The sequence below is a fragment of the Buteo buteo genome, chromosome 6, assembly GCF_964188355.1.
Source record: "Buteo buteo chromosome 6, bButBut1.hap1.1, whole genome shotgun sequence".
Classification (NCBI taxonomy): Eukaryota; Metazoa; Chordata; class Aves; order Accipitriformes; family Accipitridae; genus Buteo; species Buteo buteo.
The window spans coordinates 24055481-24076610 of record NC_134176.1 but is presented as its reverse complement, the minus strand read 5'-3'; the positions used below and the strand labels follow the sequence as shown (position 1 = coordinate 24076610).

Sequence of the window (21130 nt, the reverse complement as noted above, 5' to 3'; positions counted from 1 at the left end):
TATTACAAGACTATATGAAGTGCTTTGAGTTCTCTCTCAATATTAAATATATATGTAGAATCAAAGCCATAACCTCAAATTAAAATACAGTATCAAAGTGTTTTTCTTAAGAAATAGTGGATAATTCCACCAGTAAAACTTGATCTTGATCCTATCTAAGTCTCCTTTTTTTTTTTTTTTTTCCATTCCATGCTTGTCCCAGAATCCCTTTGCTCCTTTTATGTAAGGGAAGTATAACGCTTAACTGAGGTCAACCCATGGTTCACAAGAGACCCAAAAGAGACTGCCTTCACTTACTCATGAAATCTCATTTATTTTCTGGAAATTATTTTTGAGCAACATGCAGCCACTAAATTAAACACCGCTGTTTGACTCCGATGAAACATCTTTCTGCTTGTGTTTAATAACAGGTTTTTGTCTTTCTTGCATGTGACATCTGTCAAGTAAAATCATGGGGGGAAAAAAGCCACTGCAAATCTTGCTCAAGTTCTTCCACTCAAGACTATCTGCATTTGTGCTTCCTCTGCTTTTTCTTATTGAGGGTGGCATATGAACTTGTTAGGTGCAAATGTCATAATTTTGTATAAATAAGCAAGAAGCCTTTTAAGGTTCCAAATCAGTAACAGCTTCTGTAAATTTGAAAGTCTAACAAACAAAAGTAGGGAATAAAAATAGTTAAAATTATTTTACCTTCAGTTGACCTGTAAGGTTTGATTTCACATTTCAGCCTGTCACCCCTAACCTTTTCTTACAACTTTCTTTTACAGCATTTATTTCCTTTAAGCCCTGAAGACCCATTCATTTGATGATCCCATTAACAATAGCAAGGTTTGATCTGGGGTCACGAGGTCAGCATTTGGCCTAGCTGACATCATATTCAGAATTTGTCTAATATACAAGAAAAGTAAAATCTAGCTCATTCTTTTGCGGTTATGTTGTCTCTGAATATTGTAGAAAATAAATACAGTAATGTTTAGCAAACTTCACTCATTTTCAACTCTCAGTGCTGCTTCCCACATGTGTGTAACACACCAACTGTACATTGTCAAGCATGGATAGTTCTGAATAAAACAAAAAAGCTTCTGGTATTTGGTCATACTTCCTGAGAGAGGAGCAGCATAAGTCAGGAGGAACAGTGCAGTGGAGAGCAAAAAGTAAGGTGATAATTAGAATAATATAATTTGGAGGTCTGCTACCTTTCAAACTTCTGTGCCTGCAGACAGTGCCTGAAAGCTGATGGTGTAGAACAGTTGTACCTCGTTCTCGGTTGTCCATGGGTAGTTTTGAGTTGGCCATAGGAGCTTTGTAGCAGGCAAAAATACAAACTGTTTACAAACAGGGCCTTTTAAAGCTTCAGACACTTCAATGATTCACCTAGTGGACCAAGACTAAGACTTGCAGATATCCAGCAGCTGTTGGTTTTGTTCTTCTGTTGACCTAGTTGATTTGAACAAGCTATGGCATGGTAACTGTCTTTTTTTAGGGCATAAATTAAAAGGGAAGGGTATAGGAACGCTTAGGATTAAGCAGTCCTTAGGCATAGCCAAATCCAAGTAGAAGAACAATCTGGGTGTTGATATTTTATTTCACATGGCTTTGCTTATAAATCCAAATCCTGCAAAAGAATGTGAGCGGATCCTTTCTAAACCTGTATAGATTGTATTTGGAATGGAGTGAAACTGCAACACAGGGAAGAGTATTATTCAAATATTTAAAAGCTGTGCTTGACAATAGGCCAAACGTCTTCCATATCAGAGCTTACACCACGGCTGAAGAAACTATATAAACCAAAAGGAAATCCCAGGAAATGAAAGAGTGAGAACCTTTGAGAGGAAAGATGGATTGTATGTTGAAAGTTAAGTGTGAGCAATCTGGAATATATTTTATCAAAAATTGGTTTTTAAATGGTACTTTCTCTTCCTACAGAAGACATTACTGAACAAAAAACCCAAGCCCAATGCAATTCAATTTGAATTTATCACTCTATTATTTTAATATATTTACTCAGGGTTAACAACTCATTAAGCATCAAATTGCTCACTCTTAATGAGTCCCTGATGGTGAAAACGAGCTGCCTACAACTGTACAGTAAAATAACAACAATGGCATGGCAGAAGGCTGTAATAAAAATCAAGTAAATGCTATTGAATATTTGGTGTGTGGATGCCAGACTGGTTTTGAGAGGTGGTTTCATTAATGTAGTTAAGTTGGTACATTGGCTGTAAGGCTATAAGGCTGCTTTTGTTTTCAGGAAAGGTATTTAATTTGATTTTGGCTTTTAAAAGAGGTTAAGGGGACAGATACTATATGTATACAAATTGTTAGGCTGTTTTCCTCATTAAGTCCCAAGAAATGGGGCGGGGAGACTAATGCCAAGGAATCTGTTCTCTGAAGTCCTCCTCTTCTATATGGTCTTTTATGATCTCTTTGAATAAACTGAGATTTTTTCAGATAACAACATTTCTGCCAGTCTTCCATTCCTAATACTGCAATGACTATAGGACACACTCAGTAGTAAGACTAAATTATGCCAGGTGTCTAACTAAAACACAGTAAAACTCAGTCACTAGCCCTGACAACTTACCAATGCCCAGTCTGACAAATGAATTTAACAAGTAGAAGGAGGAAGGAGTAGTTAAAACAATTATGTGGTTAAGTACTCAAAGGTGTGTATAGCTTGTAAGTTCTGAATGGTTAAATATTGAATTAATAAAGGATCATAATGATAAAATACACCCACCAAAACAGAGTTTAATGGCTTACACTAACGCTTGCTGTCCCATCAACTTGCTCTTACTGTTTTCTTCTACAAGTATTCTTGCCTTTTTAATTACTCTTTTTTAGAACAACGGTATCTATAAATTCCAGGAAGGCTAATGGGCCTCTGTAAGATATTCTGTTCCCTGATGATGGCAATTCCATGCTGCAGATGGGTTGGACTTGCTTAACTTTCTGATGCTTGCTGCCAAGATGACAAGGGTGACACTCATCCACAGGTCAGATAGCTGGGCAGTATGTTCTCATAACCTGGCAGGCTGTTGCTGTTAAGGTGTATGTCAATGACATGACCCCTTACTCAGGTGTCTTTTTTTGCACCTCTGCCCAATCTGTCCTTTGACCTGTTTTGCACTCTGTCGGCAGAGGGATACAAGGCAAGTGCTCCTGAGGTTGGACACTACAAGAGAACTGGAAGTTGAGGGAAACTGGCTAGTTGTCGCATGTTGCTTCTCTTGTCTTCTGACTGGTATGATTTCTCATCGCATTTGCCTGAAGGTGCCCATTTGGCTTCACTAATTGTGTTGATCATTTAACAGTGGTATAACTGGTTGAGGTAGACTCCTGAAAGCAGCAGACTTGCATCACTTTACCTAGCATTAAAGTGTACAGTGAGGCAGACAAAACTGAGTAACATCATCATAATCTGCTGAATGCAAAGTAGAAGAAACTCTAGGCCTTTGCACAGAGTATTCTCTGTTTACTATTCATAGTACCTACAGCTAACTTGATGCCTTATTTTATGGATAACTCATGCCTGTGCCCAACACTGAAGCATTAACAAGAAGCTGATTTCCTAAATCTTAACTATGGAAACTTTGGCTCTGACAATACATCTAGCGGAGACCTTGTTGCCTAATAAACAAAAAGATAAACCTTATACTCTGCTCAGAAAGCACTGGCAACAGCAGAAAGAAGAACGCTTAGCTGGCAAGGTGGTGGATTTTTTTTCCTCCTTTTGAAGCAGCCCATAGGTTTCTAGCTGTGGTTTCAGTGGAAGATGGAGAGAATAGCTGTGTGATCTAGGTATTTTTTTGTGACAGGTAACTATTGTTTTGGGACTTTCGTTTCTTGTATTCATGAAATAAGTGAAAGTCTCCATTCCACAACCTGTCTCTTTTCACTTCCTTTTCAAGAGGGCTCCCTTGACCCTGACAGCTCGTCAGCTGCTAATGTAACACTCACTTTGGATAGAAGGACTTATTGGTCTAATGTAAAATGAGTTTCCTGGCACATCATCAGTATAAAAATCTTAAAGGAGGAAAGGGAAAAATGTGGCCTCATTTTTTTAGGTTGTCTTCTTGGTATATTGATTGTTTTGCAGCGTTAGCATCCTCCACAGAGGGGAAGGTCAATACCATTATAACTCCCACTGCTCTCACCCACTCTTTAAAACAAAATTGAACCCAGCATATTATTGAAATAAGAGCAACATGTGCATGCAATTATTTTTTTCATTTTTTAAGTTATATTGAACAATGGACACCTGGCATATCAGCCATCAAACAGAAAATTAATTGTACTAGTAGCAGTGCAGATTCAATGCTGATTTAATTCCGACTTCAGAAGTTAATCATCTCCAACACGATAGATGGTTATTTAATGAGAAGGATTCATGGGTTCTAGAAACCACTCTACAAGCTAACGAATCAAATCTGATGCCATCACCTCCTCACTGAATCACTGTTTCGGCACCACAGAACAGCTGGACAGCTTCATTGCTCAATGCAGCCAGGAAGTGGGGGATTGCAGCAGGAATCTCTGAGCTCTTTAAGCTACTGGGCATGTGGATGTGCAATTCTGAACTAAACTTGCACACAAATAATTAATGTAGTAATAGGCAAAATAATAGCAGAAACCAAACCCTATGAACCTTTCCCAGAAATAATTACTAATTGGTACTTTTCCATGTTCATAGAGCATTATCAAACTACAGTGGTTTTTTTAGAGACAATATTAATTGAAAAGTTTTAGGAGGTTTTGGGGTTTTGCTTTAGGTTGCGGTTTTTTTCTGGTTTGGTTTTTTTTTTTTAGATTTTGTTGTTAGTATGATTCTATATTTTTAGTGCTAACAATGGCTGTGAAAAGGATATTGATGGTCTCTGTTAATTTGATTAGCAATTATATCACAGGCATGATCTATGCAAAAGTTCTTATATCCCACACTTTCTGCACCTGATTGGGTGACTTCTTGGGGGTCTACGAGGCAGTGTCTGGGGGCTGGGATTTTTTTTTGGTGAAAGTGTCAAAAGCAAGGGAAAGTGATTATTGCTGCCTTCACTGATTTTGTAAGATGGACATATCTACCCACTGGCAACTGAACTAAATTCCACTTGCTGTTTTCATGCAGTCCACTGAACATCTGATAGTGGTGCCTCTTTTTACATACATCAAATTGGAACTGGTAAGCCAGAGGCTGGAAGTTTCAACACTTTTCCTTACAGGCATCTAATATTTTGTTCCTTTCAGCAGTTTAGATCCAATAAAATATTTTTTTGTTGGAGGATCTTGTATGAATAAATCTGCTTCATTCCCTACAAGGTACTACATGGTTTAACCTTCATTGTTCTGTATTCTGTAGTTAGGTAAAGAGAAGATGTCAGAGGTATTTTTAGTAAGGTAGCAAAATGTGTGTTACATTATCATGTTATTTTTCAGTACCAGGAGAACATTCATTAGGAAAGGCCATCATAGTAGTGATAAATGGCTTACATTAGTTTTTGTGCATCCAAGTTATTCCTCTGAGAGACTCAGTCTTCATTCCTTCCTATTCAGAGGAACAAAGAGAGTGGTCAATTTGTTTGTGGCTAAAATTCCACTGAAAGTGTAAGATGCAGTTACTGTTATTTTGCTGCAGAATGCTGAGCTGCTGGTAAGAGATACAGGCATAGATGCCATAGCTGTATATCTGTTGTCTCATATATCAGTAAATGCTGCTCGATCTTGTCTTGCCTCTAGTTCTTTTTTTTCTTGTTCTTTTTCTCACTCTTGTCCTGACAAAGATAACTTGAATTTCTTTGTGCATTCTTTCACTTGTAGCATAGTCAATGTTCTTTCAATATCTTAGTTACCTGAAACCTTTTGCAGTGCTGATCTCTGACTCAGAATTACTGTGAACTCTTAGGAACAGCAAGTAATTGTGCTTAAGAAACAATCATTGTACAACTGTGATAATCTTAAAGGGAGTCATGTTTTGGCAAATACATTTGCAGCTAATCTTGAGAGATATAGGTTTGGTCTGAGGAAAGAAGAGACCTAAGGAGTGACCAGCAAGGTTAAAACCACAATTCCACGTTTTGCGAAAACTGATGGGAATGTGAAGATAACGTCTTCACAAGTAAATGAATATCATTTGGTTTATCAGGCTCTGAGACATATCAGGGTTGGGGGGAGAAGCGTACCAGTTCTAGGTGAAGTTGTGACACCACCACTTCAAGGACTTGTTTTCAGTCATGTGTACCTTCAGTGATTTTGAGCATTGGGGGAGAATTTTCAATGATGAATTATTTTGAAAAAGTCTGGTCAAAATAACTCAGCCATTTTTGAGAGTGAAGCTGAGGGGAAATAGTTCTTTATTTTGGTTTGTTCTGCAAGTGGAGGCCACACGTGGCAGTGTTGTAGGAGCTAGTGTTTGTGGGAGAGGTATTTGAACTTTTAACTCTCCTGTGCATGATGCTGTTGTTGAAAGGGTGCATCTCCATTAAGGCAGTTGGTGATGCTGCTAAAGAATCCCATGGCAGAATCAGAAAAGAAAAAATGCGGAGCTTAGAAAATAAATTGTGAATAGAAGCTACTAGGTAGAAATGGCTTGGCAACTTTTCATCACAAAGCAGTAGAGTAAAAATGTAGAGTAACATGCACTGTATTTCATAATGGTCAGGGTCTGAGATGCAACTTTCAGCTCTACTCTGATTCCTCTATAATGCCTAGGGAATGTTTGAATGTTTCTCGCTTCTCTGCGAGATACAGCTAAGGGATCCCTGCCTAGTTCTAATGTGGAAAGTAGAAGAGAAAAATTCTGACCCGCCTCCCTTTTGTGGGAGTGTGTCCTTCTGAAATATTCTGCTTTTCCTTCTAGCCATAGAACAAGACAAGAGCATCATAGGAGAAAGTTGTTAATTTAGGAAAGTTGTTTGTAAGCATGGATGAGCAGGCATGGTGTCAACAATTTAAGATGATAATTATCAAATATGGAAGGTATATGAAGAGTTTCTAAAGCTCCTCAGTTGACTCCTCAAGCAGGACTTTACTGCAGAGAGCAAAAAGACACAGCACATTCTTCCTGTCTCAATGCAAATTGAAGGCCAAATTATTAGTAAAAGGACTGTGTGTCATGGAACCATGTTCCTCTGTCTGGGGACTCACCTGCTATGTCTCTCTTAGTAGTCTTTCCTCTCTGCTGCACTATCAGGGACCTTCTCAACAAGCTGAGGAATTCCTACTCTACAGTGGAAAAAACTCTAGGCAAATCAAGCACACACACTATGTAAAGTATACAGGAAAACTGATAGGTAGATTTAATACTGCTGATGCACAGTAACAAAAAGATGAGGGAGGAAGGGAAGAGAGGAAGGTGTCCAGTTGTGAAGGAATAGTAAGGGCTCAAGTAAAAGTGCTCTGTGAAGGCCTAGAGTAGGGTTAGAGGGTTGAAAAAAAGCCAAATCTATTAATAAAGACAGATGCATCTAATGTTGCTATGAAAGAGGTTTATATATGTAGGTAAAAATAATTTCCATTACAAATAGCAAGAAGCTACTCTGACCACTGTATTATCCCTTGCAGAATCCAAGTGAGATCACTCTCTCTCTTCTAGGTTAGTCTTTAATGGATCAGTTAAGGCTACAGAAATTGAATTTGTCTGGGCTAACAGCACAATAACCTTGCCTTGTGCAAGCAGTGAGTTGGCTCCTGTCTTCATGGTGCATCAGTTACCCTATCTAGGACCTGCCAGTAAGGATGTATTTACCCTTGCTAAGGGATTTCCTTGGGTGCTAGTGATTATTTAAATAGATAAATGTTTTATTTAAATAGATAAATGTTTCTCGATCGTTTAAACATGTGAGCTGCTGTTGTAGCACGTCATTCAAACTATGTGTCACTCCTCATAGACAGACACAGAGCTTAAGCTCCCAGCACACTCCCAGCTTGACCTTCCATGCCATACACAAGGCTTCACCATCTCAGCTAAAAGCTGTCCTGACACTGCTCTTCCAAAGGCTGCCATTGCAATACCGCTCAGCAGGGCATGATTCAGATCCAACTGAAGTCAGTAGGAAATATCCAGCTGGCTTCCTGAATGCCATGCATGACTTCAGCGAGCTGAGGACAGGCAAATATAGAACCGACATCAGTGATGTGTGTTGGAGCAGCACTGTTGGGGCCCATGCTGCGGCTCCTTCAAATTCAGCATCCTGGGTGCATGCATGGAAGCAGCTGTGGCCTGGAGGATGCTTCAGGGAGCAGCTGGCTTGGTTGCTTACTTCCACCTTGCTCTGAGAACAACCATCCCTTTCTGAACAGGAGTGCCCACACTGGCCCTGTTTTGTCGGGGTCGGTCTTGGTGTGTTTGTGTCTGCAGCCGTGCACCACAGTAGCCTTGCTCCATGGCAGGTGGGCTGTGATGGTGGGGGAAGGGTACCATGTGTGCACCATTTCTTATTGCTGGCAGGCATGAAAGAGAAGGAGAGGATGCCAGCTATTACATCAAACCTTGGAACAAGGGGTGTGCAGGAGAAACCTGCTCTGGAGTTCTTGCTGGCAGATCGTGCCAGCTAATGGAAGAATTGCCTAATTTGGATAATAAAAATGCCTTGAACTATAAGCTGAAGCTTTGTAACAGTTGTATGCTGTAGAAGTAGTTAACGAGACTTTCTTTGTTTGAGCCTTGGAAAGTCTCCAAGACCCACTCAAGAGAGAAATTAGCAAATGTCTTTTTGTTACCTGAAGCAAAATTGTCTTGCTGAAATGCAGAGACGTACTCTCTCCATCATCACCACCTAATCAAAACCAAAGTGGTTGTGGTGGGGGAACGAAAAGAGTGGGAGTATAGGGAAAAAAGACAGAGGTAAATTAAGACTAATTGAAGGGGGAGGAGGAGGAGAAGTGGTTTGAAAATTATCCAAGGTTTTTCTAAGCAGTGGGTCCTACGGCTGCAAACATCAGGCAAATCTCCATCCCAGTCATTCTGGAAATCTATTTCTAATGTGAAAAGTGATTAGTGGAAGGCTTATATGCTACCAGAATAGAAGGAAAATTAAACAGGAGCCTTAACACAGAAATGTTTTTGGCATTGATCTGTCCTCTAGACTAGCTTGGAAATAGGACATGTATTCATCAAGAACTGGAGTTTTCACTGACAAGTCTCTTGTTTAGTGTTTATTTCAGTGACCTAGTGTAGTGTTTAAGTTCTGCTCCTTTTTAGCTTGAAGAACCCACTGAGGTTCAAGGACTGTGTGTGAGCATTACTGAACTGATCTATCTTTTCCACTGTTTTGCAGTATGTTCTTCTGGGCATCTGTGGCAGCTGTCTGCTCTCTGGCCTTAGTTTCCCCATTTGTAAATGTGAATAGCTCTTGAGAAGGAACATATAAGATACAAAGCTGTGAAAAAACAATGAGCTGGGAAAATGCTATGACTTGGTCTTCTAGAATAATGGACTACCTACATCTGCTCATTTCTAACTTCTGAGATTCTGTTCTGACCTCTAAGTGCAGTGCTGGTCCTCACTACAGTGGCCTTCATGTCAGTGGCAGCAGTAAATTAAGAATGCAGAACTATTTTGAGGCTGTAGTTCTGTTTGATGTTTCTGAACCTTTCTTGCTCTCACATGAAGCAGCAGTCATGTTGAAGGCTAATTAAAAGTAGGTGAGCATATTTGATCCTTCCCATTGTTTCTTGTCAGTCTGTCTGCTAAAAATCATGGGTTACACCAGCTCATCAAGCAGGAGGCCAAAAGGCAGACAGAGACATCAGTAGATTATGTGTGAATTGGTGGCAGGCAGGCAGAAGGGAAAGGTTAAGGAGGGGACGTTATAATGCTTCAGTGCTACTTGGTTGAATTACTGCAGTGCAACCTTTCTAAGAAGAGGTGACACAGAACCATAACTATGTGATGTGTCAGTGAACAATGGGCTGGTAATTAAACACAAGATTTAGGAATTACAAGATTTGTTTATAGTTTTGAACATATTGCCTGGAAAGGTCTTTGTTGTTGTTGTTCTGCAGTTTTCCTCTCTGCAAAATAGACCTGATACCTCCTTCAAAATACAATTAAAAGGCTCATGTCATGAATATTCAGAGTGCTTTGAGATGTTTGGCAAAAGATGATCTGTAAATACAAGGAATTGCTACACTTCTATTAAACTTTAGTCAGGAAATGTTCATTTAATCAGTAAATCACAAAATGTGCACAGACATCCCTGAAAGAGCTTATTCCTGAAACTGAAACATTGAAACCAAAAGTTGCATTCTTTCATTCTAAGTGTATAGGAACAGGAAAGCTCAAGGAATTTGGGAGCCACCTGCTGTCATGGTAAAGGCCAATAATTTTAAACTTCTGTGGGCCTTACAAAACACACCCAAAGAAGTACTAAACAAAACCAGAGAATGACCAGAGTAAATCACATTTGAGAAAGTCACCTCTGAAGTGCCAGTGGGCTCCATCCTTTATTCTCCAATTCCAGGTGCTCATAATATCCGTAACAGTCCCAACTTCTATACTTATGATGTCAGTGTCAGCTTTTCTACTAGCTACAGTGGGAATGTTACAAAACCCCAGTTAAGGATGAAAAGTCTGTGGTGTTTAATGTGTTTCTGATTCCCAGTTCCTGTTTCTAGCTTTCATTATATGGTTAGTGACACTAAACTCCTTCAGGGTCTGCCTGTGTGTAGTGCATGTAGGAGACCTAAGTGGCTGAGGCCAACAACAGAATGTATGTAGTATGTTTAGAAAATTGTCACCACAAATGTTACCATTTTTTGGACAGCTTTCCTGGATAGTTATTCGTATTAGCCAAGGTCTGAGAAGACCGTGAGAAAGGGTAACTTAACCTAAAATCTAGAGATCAGTTAGAAACTGGCATTCCCAAGGGAGGGATAACTGATTGCTGTTTTCTTGCACCTTTCTGAGAACAGAGTGGACTACAAGTGATGAAATAGGAACTGTGACTGTAATTACCATGATGAATTGGTATAGCTGTCCCCCCAGGGCTAAATTTTCACTAATGCTTGTGTGCACCTTTCCTGGGAGCAAGATAAATAATTTTATAATAACATGCATCCAACACTGTCTATCAATAGAGATACTACAAGCAGTTACTTTTAATTTTTATTTTAAAAAATCTTCCAGGAAAAGCCCTGATGCTTTGTTCTGGAGGCAACGGATATGACCATATGTTTATATACACTTCTGCATCTGTGTGTGCCCTCCCATGCTTCATTGTCTCTTGGCTATATGTATGGTATTTATGAAATTGCCCGTTAACTGTCCCATAACTAGCTTTAATGGCATTCTTATATGCTTTGTAAATTGAGTCTCATAATCTGATAGAACTGTTTGTCTTACATCACTGAATGAATCCTGTTTGAAACTTTCACCTTTCAGAGTTGCTCATATTTATTTCAGATGGAAGAAGTGCAGGGAAGCTGTTTGAAATAAATATTTCACTCCGACACAAGCCACAGAGAGAAAGTGTGTATACAAGATCCGGCTGTGGAAGGACTGCTACTCACTTATTTATGAGTGTAAATAGAAAGACCAATTAATGCAGAGACCTTTAGAAAGGCTTGGAGCATACAGTAGCCGTAGGTAGTCTTTCACAGATGTGTTTCTCAGCCTGGGTATCTTGCCTTCACTAAGGATCTGAATCCTTCCTAGTTATGTCATCCACTTATGTCCTAAACTGCTACAAATGTCTTGGGTAAATCTTAAGCAAATTTTTTTTTTCTGTTGTTTTCTAGTTTCTATAGAAATGACTCTCAGTATTTTTGTCCCTCTCTTGCAAAACAAATTAGTCAATTAGAGGGTTTTTTTAAATTCTATTTGTCTTTTGTTCACTTTAATTTTAAAATACTTAAGTGGAAATTCCACTGCTTGTACTGCATATACTGTTCTAAAACCTTTCAACAGTAAGATCCTTTATGATTTATGGGGGGAATACTTGGAATCTAGTATTACATCACAACATTGCTGCTTGCAAGGCCTTGAGTTTACATTCCTTGTGTATATTGTGATCAAATTCTGTTGATGCTGTTGGCAGTTTTATTATTCAGATGTTGTATATTTACTGATGTAGTTTCTGGGTCAGGGCTTTTGGTTTGGTTTGACTTAATTAGGGTGATGTATAAAGGGTGTATAATTTTGAACTAGAAGATGCACATATCTTAACTGTGTTGGCTCTTTTTCATAGCTCTCTCAACTCCATCTCATAACACATTCTCACATATTTCATAATGCCCAGAATCCCTTTCCTGGAGCTTTGTGGGAATAATTAATAGAATATGTTTTTTTCAGTCTTGGAACATTTTAGTACTAGAGCAATTGTGAATTAGGTTGTCTGTATATATGCCAACAATATTTTATCAAAACTGGAACTATTTTGTGGTAAGGAGTAAAGGACAGATGTAGCTGGTCAATTCTGTGGAACACTGTTTTGTTGTATCAAACAAGCCCGCAACACTACCGTCTCACATGCCCATCTTTCCTCCAATCTCTTTTTGGTTCTTTTCTGCTTTATTACAGGGATTGCACACAAAATCAGTTATCAGTCTCGCCACATATTGCATTGCTGGTGATGGTCAATATTGAGTTATGAGGGATGTTAGCACAATATTCAACAGTCTAATTGCTGCTTCTGTACCCAGTGAAATGTTACATTAAATAGCAACAGTGACCAGGTTGCATTCGATTTCCATAATACATTGGTGGGATTTCATTACTAAAGTGTCTAGCATTTAGTTGTGTGTCTCTGTCTCCATCTATGTGTTGCATGTGAACCATTTTGTCCAGGGCAAAGTCCTAATAAGGATTATGTGGTGCATGATGGGCTGCAAGAGGGAAACGTGATACAGCAAATGTGTATTATATAGACCACATCTCAACTAATAAGGCACTGTTTGTCAGTAAGGTTCCTAGAACTGAAAATGAGCAAGCGGTCTAGGAGGTTCCTGGAGTGTGTGGAAGACAACTTCCTGACACAGCTGGTAGGTGAGCCTACCAGAGGAGGAGCCTTGCTAGAGCTACTGTTAACAAAAAGGGAAGGACTGGTGGGAGGTGTGATGGTCGGAGGCTGTCTTGGGCTTAGTTACCATGAAATGATAGAATTCTCAATTTTTGGTGAGGCAAGGAAGGGTCAGCAAAACCACCACTATGGACTTCTGGATGGATTCCTGTCATAAATCTGCTGTAGTGTTGTGATGTTTTGGGGTGGGATGCAGCAACTAGATAGACAAAGACTACTTTGTGATAAAGTTGTTCCTAGTTATAACATGTTGTGGAATCCTTTGATAATGAAATAGAGTAGTTGAAACTGTGGGTAGAAGGGACTGTGGAAGTCTCTAGTCCAGCCTCCTAATTGGAGCAGGACTGTCACCAACACTGAATCAGGTCAACTCTGACTTTATCTAGCCAAGTCTTAGAAACCTCCAGGTGACATTTGCTTCTGAGACCATTGGGCCCATCACCATGCTGTGGAATGCCTGCTGCTTAATGGTTCCCATCCATCACACATACTCCTGCAAGCAGTATGTATTTGGGACAGGATTAGAAGCAATGTTTACTTCTGCAAGAAGTTTATACTGCTTATATACTGAGAAATATATATTGAGAGTATGTGCACACTGCTGTAAATCCAGTGCGCTTCTGAATGTTATTAACTTTGTGTATTTCATAAATGTGTAAACTTACTGCTATGAAATTGAATATGTATGTTACTGTAACATGTAGAAAGACCCAGTCAAAAATTACAGTAAAGATCATCTTAGTAGTATGCAGTCACTACCCTGTTACCATACTGTTATGCAGTCTCACTCAGAATTTCTCTGACCCTTTCACTCCAAAGATGTCAGGCTCTGATCAAAAGGAGATTGTGCTCAGTTGTTTAGCTGTGCACCACATGAGACAGGTGGACTGTTCTCACTACAGCCAATAAAAGGGATTGAGCCATGTATATAAACACTTAATTGGAATGTTCTTGTTATTTCAATCCAGTGCTTGTAAACAGGAAATCAATAATAAATTTCATTAGTAAGTATGAAAGCAGGAAGGGGGGGCGGGGGGGAACAAATCAAAACCAAGTGTCACACGGGTAAGGAATGAAGGAAGAAAGGAGAAGCTTGAAGTCTGCCTCTTTGGAAAGAGATCCTGTATCTTGGAATGAACAGGAGTTAACAGATCACATGGCATGTTCTACTCCCTGCATTTCCAATAAGCAACTCTTGAAACACTTAGGAATTGTCAGCACTTGACCATGAACTATAATTATGCGTATCCCATCTGTTTTCATACTCTCCTGAAGAGATTTTTAAAATCTGCTTTAAAGAAAAAAATATCAAATATAACTTTAGCAGGCTTGTTCCAGTTTTTTCATGGATTAAGTAATTTATTTATGTAGTGTATATTTTGTTTAAAATACTATTGAAAGGCACATATTGCTGAAGAGACAGTGAGCCATAGACAAGCTTTTAGCCATGAATCCGCTGCCTTTGCAGCCTGAAGGCTTTTACAATGTAATGTAGATATGGCAAAGATAAGAAAAATGCAGATGTCAGCTGGAACTGTGATGACATGAAAGAAGAGTTGCAAAGAGGGAAAGAGATGTGTATGACAGAAGCATAATGAGCTTATTTCCTCAGGTTCTAGAGGAAAACTAAACAAACAAAGACCAGTAGGTACTGATATTTCTAAGGGTTTTAAACATTCATTCTCCATGCTGTTAAAGGGTTAAAGAGAACCAGTTTTACAACTGCTTCCTTACCACTTCTTTGGCTCCCATTATGTCATTTGCCTCTAGGATTAGTATTTTGTGAATCAGGATAGGAGATTTAATGGTGAATGAAACTAGAAATACAAAGAAGTAACAGTTATGCGGAATGACAGTTATGCCATGAATGCAAAGAAATAACAGTTAATGCCAACTTTCTTGGCAAGCTGACACCTGTATTCTTGATATTTGTGATGTAGGGTAGTGTTGCTTGGAGATGATTAAGGGATTTTTCACCCTTTTTATAAGACAAAAGACAAAGTCTGAAGTGTTTAATTTCATAGTCCTCTCACCTCTGCTGTTGGTGACAATATCACAAGGATGTAATTATTTCTATGAATGTAGTCTTTTAGCTGTCTCCCAGTAATCTCAACAGGAAGGCTACTCAGTGCTTGAGTCTTGAAGTCTGGCTTATACTTTTTTGTAACTAACCTCCAAGCTGCTAAGAGATGCTACTAGGCTGCTTTTACTAAACTTTAGTCACGTTAATTTTGAGTAAATCTGATTCCACATGTAAGGTGGGGACAGACTTGAGTAGCATGACAGGACTGGATAATTAGAAGAATTGTAGGCAAGGAAAATGCTCCAATAAAGCTGATTTCCTCCAAATTCCCATTTTCCCATGCCAGTTAGAATAGAATAGAATATTTTCAGTTGGAAGGGACGTACAAGGATCATCTAGTCCAACTGCCTGACCACTTCAGGGCTGTCCAAAAGTTAAAGCACGTTATTAAGGGCATTGTCCAAACACCTCTTAAATGCTGACAGGCATGAGGCCTGCCAACCACCTCTCTAGGAAGCCTGCTCCAGTGTTTGACCACCCCCTCTGTAAAGAAATGCTTCCTCATGTCGAGTCTGAACCTCCCCTGGTGCAGCTCTGAACCATTCCCACATGTCCTACCACTGGATCCCAGGGAGAAGAGATCGGCACCTCCCTCTCCACTTCCCCTCCTCAGGAAGCTGTAGAGAGCAACGAGGTCGCCTCTCAGCCTACTTTTCTCCAAACTGGACAACCCCAAAGTCCTTAGCCACTCCCCATAGGACCTGCCTTCCAGCCCTTTCACCAGCTTTGTTGCTCTCCTCGGGACACATTCAAGGACCTTCACATCGTTCTCAAACTGTGGGGCCCAGAACTGCACACAGTATTCAAGGTGCAGCCGCACCAACCCTGTATACAGCCAGATAATCACCTCTTTTGACCGGCTGGTTATACTGTGTTTGGTGCACCTCAGAACGCGGTTTGCCCTCTTGGGGTGCAAAGGCCACACTGCGGACTCACACTGAGCCTGCTGTCGACCAGCACCCCCAGATCCCTTTCCGCAGGGCTCATCTCCAGCCGCTCCTCTCCCAGTTTATCCTTGTGCCCAGCATTACTCCATCCTAGGTGTAGGATCCGGCATCTGGACTTGTTAAATTTCACCCCGTTAATCATAGCCCAATGCTTCAATCTATCTAGATCCCTCTGCAAGGCCTCTCATCTCTCAAGAGAGTCAACAGCACCTCCCAGTTTGGTACTGTCAGCAAACTTGCTAATGGTGCATTCAACTCCTGCATCCGCATCACTGATAAGTACATTGAACAGAACTAGCCCTAGAATTGAACCCTGAGGAACACCGCTGGTGACTGGTCACCAGCCAGATGTAGCCCCATTCACCACAACCCTTTGAGCCCTGCCATTCAGCCTTCTCTTTACCTAGCTCCCTGTGTGCCAGCTCATCCCGCAGTTGGACAACTTGTCCAGAAAGATGCTGTGAAGGACAGCAAAATTCTAAAATCCAAGCTGAATCAAAACTAAAATCCAGAAAAACTACATCCACCACCTTCATCCACTAGGTGGGTGATACACCTCAAGAGATTAAGAAGCAGGTTGAATGTCTCTGAGACTTGTTCTCAGAACTATACTGGTGATCACAGCTGGTAGTATCTTCATGCTCTGGATAATTCAGTTCTGGGACCTGAACAGATGCTGATCAAAGTACTTTGAAGAGACTGTCAACCATGCAGTTATAATGTGTCTATTTGTGGTTTTCTTTCATCTAGCAATTGCTGGCATCTTTTAATTTCTGATTCTTAGGGAGACATCTGTAAGAGACAGTGATATTGTTGCTCTTTTGCTCTGCTCTTACAGGCCTTCCAATAGCATACTATCTAAACATCCTATGCTGTTAGCAGAAGATGTGGACTGTTGCATGAGTTTATCCTTTTCCACCCTTTTTTAATTATAATAAAGTGTACAATTTTTTTTATTTGTGCTGACGTCAGCTACTAGGAATAGGGCAGCCATCATCCTGTATTCTTTTAAGCAAAAAATAGGAGGTGCAAATGGAGCCCCTGGGTCCTCCTTTAAAAAAATAAAAAAGTTTTAGACCACATCATTTTGAAAAGTGATAGATGAGAAAATGAACAGTCATAGGGACTTAATCTTACCATGGTACAAAACTAAGCGGCTTCAAGGTGAGTTACAGATGTACAGAAGCCAAGAAAGATAGCAATTTAATATTTAATAGGTGAAGTCTAGTGCAATCAGTCAGAAGAATCAAGGACAGAAGAAAATCCATGGCAGTGACTGATGGCAGATGATTGTTAACACATTGGAGGCATATCTTAGCTTTTGTGTTTTCTTCTGAAGTTTCCTTGATGACAAAGATAATTGGGAAAATATTACTCTATTTTGCTGAAGTTTAATTACTTAAGTCTTTCAGAATTGCATCAAGAATTCCTTTTTTTTTTTTTTTCCCCACATTAGCAGCAGAGAGGACAGAAGGTGGAAAGGGAGGTAGATGTAAGGAAAACGAAATGTAGGCTACGGGCATTGTACTGCTGCGTTGGCTGACCTACTTACCCACATGTTGTGGTCCAAACTTGATTGTCAAGATAAAAGGATATTACTTTTGGTATCCCAGTACATCTATGCCTGGAAGTAATATCATCATCTCTCTGAATTCAGTTAAAGGAATTTTCTTCACTTCCTGCCCTGAATTACTGCATGTTGTGTTGCAGTCTATTGAAAAACTGTCATGTATTACCCATGAGATGCCTGCATTTCAGTGATGGACTCTTGTATCTGTAGCATGTAAAAATCTGAGAATTTGGGGAGTGAAAAGAGCTACAATGCTGCACATGCTAAGAGTGTTTAGGTACTGGATCATGAAGTAGAAAACTTTAGCCAAATAGTTTCCTTTTTGGAGCATGATGGTAAAATTGGACTCCCATGGCAGAAGAATCTTGGCTTTTTGCTAACATCTTCTACAGTATTCTGTACATTCGGAATTTAATAGAATTTATTGTCATAGTGGATGGGAGACTTATGATGTCAGAGAAGACAAAGTTATACGTCAGAGAAAAACATTATAAAACAGTAGAAAGTGGCATTGGAAGTGGAGGAACGGAATAGAGCAGTAGTCGTGTCAGGTATGAGAATAAATGAGACAAGCTGAGGAACCCTAGAGATGAAACACTTGCCGGGGTATGGGTTGTTTTGTTTGGCTTTTCAGAAAGAAAGGAGAACTTGGCAGAGGAACTTCATGAGACAATATGGTTAGGATAGGGCCCACAAAGCTAGTCTTGGGAAAAGCATTTTGTATGGCTCTGGAAAAGAAAAAAAAAAGTAGAAAACTATCAGAAAAGCTGGAGGGGAAGGGAGTGTATGAACTGAGAAGGAAAGGCAATTTTAACAGTAATCCAAAGGGAAGTGTGTGTGGGGGGCATATTTCCAAAGGAGGTATAGAGAAGGAAGAAGCCCAACTTAAGCATAGCCAGAGAGAGGAGAAGGAGCACTTCCTTCTGATTGTTTCAGTCCTATAAGTGATAGGAAAGGATGTAGGAAGAAGTCTTTAGTGATAGTGAAAACTTTGGGGAGGTAAATTGGGGAGCTCCATTTCAGACATATTAACATTTGAATAGACAGTCCAGAAACCTTTTGCCTGGAGATCTGCAAGAAGGCTGAACATTGTGTACAAGCTCACCAGAAGGCTAGACTGAGGTCAGGCTGAAATGTAAGTAGGGAAGATCTAGTAGAAACATAGGTTTGAATCGGTATAAATAATGTAAAATACCAAGGCAGAATCTGATACAAGAAGAGACTGGACTGAAGGCATTACATTTCCACCCATACACAGCTCTTCTGTCTTCTTTAATATTCCAGCCAACAGCACCATTGATGCCTTAATGGAATGTCCTTTTCATACAGCATACACAACAATCGATCTTTCTGCTCTCTAATTTATTAATTATAAATATTTATGAATTATTTATTTTTTAGTTAAAAAAATATGTTTGTTTAGAGCAGCTGATGAGGTGCTGAGTTATTATAGTGTCATTAATGAACAAATCATAAAACAGAAATTTTAATGTGCTGAATACTGAACAGGGAAATTTAACTATTAGAGTCACTTCAAATAGCTATTAGGTGTTTACAAGAAAAGAATTTACATAATTCAACTGATAAGCTCTTGTGGTGTTCACAAAGGTATATGTAAGGAAAAAGTTAAGGGAGTACAGTGACGAGATAACCATGTGTTCAGTAGTTGCTTGTCAATCTCATGCCAGTCTGATACCTACTTAATTTTGGATTTACTTACAACTATGCCACCATGGTATTTGAGATGCGTTGTTTCCTATTCCAAGAGCAAGTATGTCATCCTCCAGAAAGCTCTGTCTACTAGCAACCTGTAAATGTTAACTGTTAATTTGCAATCGACTTCTCTGAAGAATGCAAATACTCAAGAAAAATTGCTTGGAGTAGATGAAGTAGATTTAACCATGAGGAGCAGATCAAGGGCGCAAGCATGGTATCATGCTTTCATTTTCATTTCAGAAGGGAATGTCCTCTCCTCTGGTTGTTAGATGCATTAAAAGGTGGAATAGAGTTTTGAGCAAGCCAGTGTTGTTTTGATGTTTGAATACTCAATACCAAACAATACCAAAGGGGGGCACTTGTAAAAGGGAGAGAACTGGACCATGTGTAACTATATGAGTCCTTTCTGTCTCTAGAAACTGTACAGCTGTTAATCAAACAATGCTTTGAGAAATAACAAGAAACAAACCAGAGGCATGTCACAGGACTGGCTTAGTACTATGTCTCTAAAAGACCTAGAAGATAGTGAAGGGCATGATACGTTCTCAGAGGTGCTACCACTCCTTTCTGACAGGAACGATGGTACGTACTTCAGTGAGTCACAGGCCCTTCGCTGCTGATGGGAGTGATCTTTTAGCTCCAATGGGAAGGGAGAGGCAAGTCTGAAGTTTACTCATGTTTTGACCCAGAAGGTCTAAATAGCCAATGTGCAAAGTGACAAGCCAGTAGGTCCCAGATAGCCATGACTGTGTTACCGTAAAACTGAGGAGCAGGGTCAAAGCCAGAGATGAACTAGTAACACCTCCCAGTTGAAACAATTAAGAGGAGATGAAAGCAGTTTTACCTGTGCCAAGCTATGGATTTTTGCCCATATTTTGCTGGTGGTCAGTGTTACAGCGGTGATTGCAACAAGCCAGAAGGGAGCAGGCTGTCAGGGCAGCACTAATCAAGGAAGACTATTTCCATCAAGATTTTCATGCCGTGTAATGACACCACCAAGGGAAAACCAACTTTAATTCTGAAGGGAAAGCTGCTATCCCAGTCAGCTGAAAAGGATTACACGAGGAGGTAGCTGGTGAAAGAAGGCAGTAAAGAAATAAGTGCCTCGCTGCTTCATCCATTCAATTACTGTATTTGGCTATTATTTTCAATTTACATTGCCATGAATACAATAGTTCTTACACTTTCTCTTTGTTGCTCTTAGCAACCTCAAACAGAATCTAATACTATGGTAGCTTCCAAGCATTTCCTCTGAATTTTCTGTATTCCTATTTCATGTTGTGTAGTTTGGGGTTTAATAATCTTTTTGCCACATAGAAAAGCTTAGCTTAAAAATGTATTGCCAGCTTTGGATCTTGCTTCATACCTCCTGCCGTACAAAGCATGCACTGCATTCAGAATTTGCTCTGGTGTAACTGAGACTGGTGTCTAACCAAGAGTATCCAAAGAATATTCAAAAGGGGAAGACAAAATAACCCACCCATCCTCTCTATATAGATGGTGCATTCAGATAAAACTTGTGAAAATCATTCTTACAAACAGTCCTTAATTCTACTACCTTCTGTTCTTTTAGGATACTCAGTCCTTGATTTCTTTTAGTCAAATAAGATGAAGGCCATTTAGGGCAAGGTGAATAAGGGTACATTTACTGTGGTAAGGGGATCAGTTGTGTGTAAATAGCTGTTGTGGTTCTTAACAAGGATTAGCTGTGAGGCAGCAATGTGGTAGTTTCCCATCTCTGGTAATAAGTATTACTACAAGGATAGGATGGATGATGAGTGAAACTTTGATTGATAGATTT

At 39.7% G+C, this 21130-nt stretch overlaps 1 protein-coding gene across 21 annotated transcripts in view; it reads left to right on the top strand.

The window, feature by feature from the left end:
* Positions 1-21130, top strand: part of NRXN3 (neurexin 3) — a 1032385-nt gene that overhangs the window by 829237 nt on the left and 182018 nt on the right. The window lies entirely within an intron of this gene.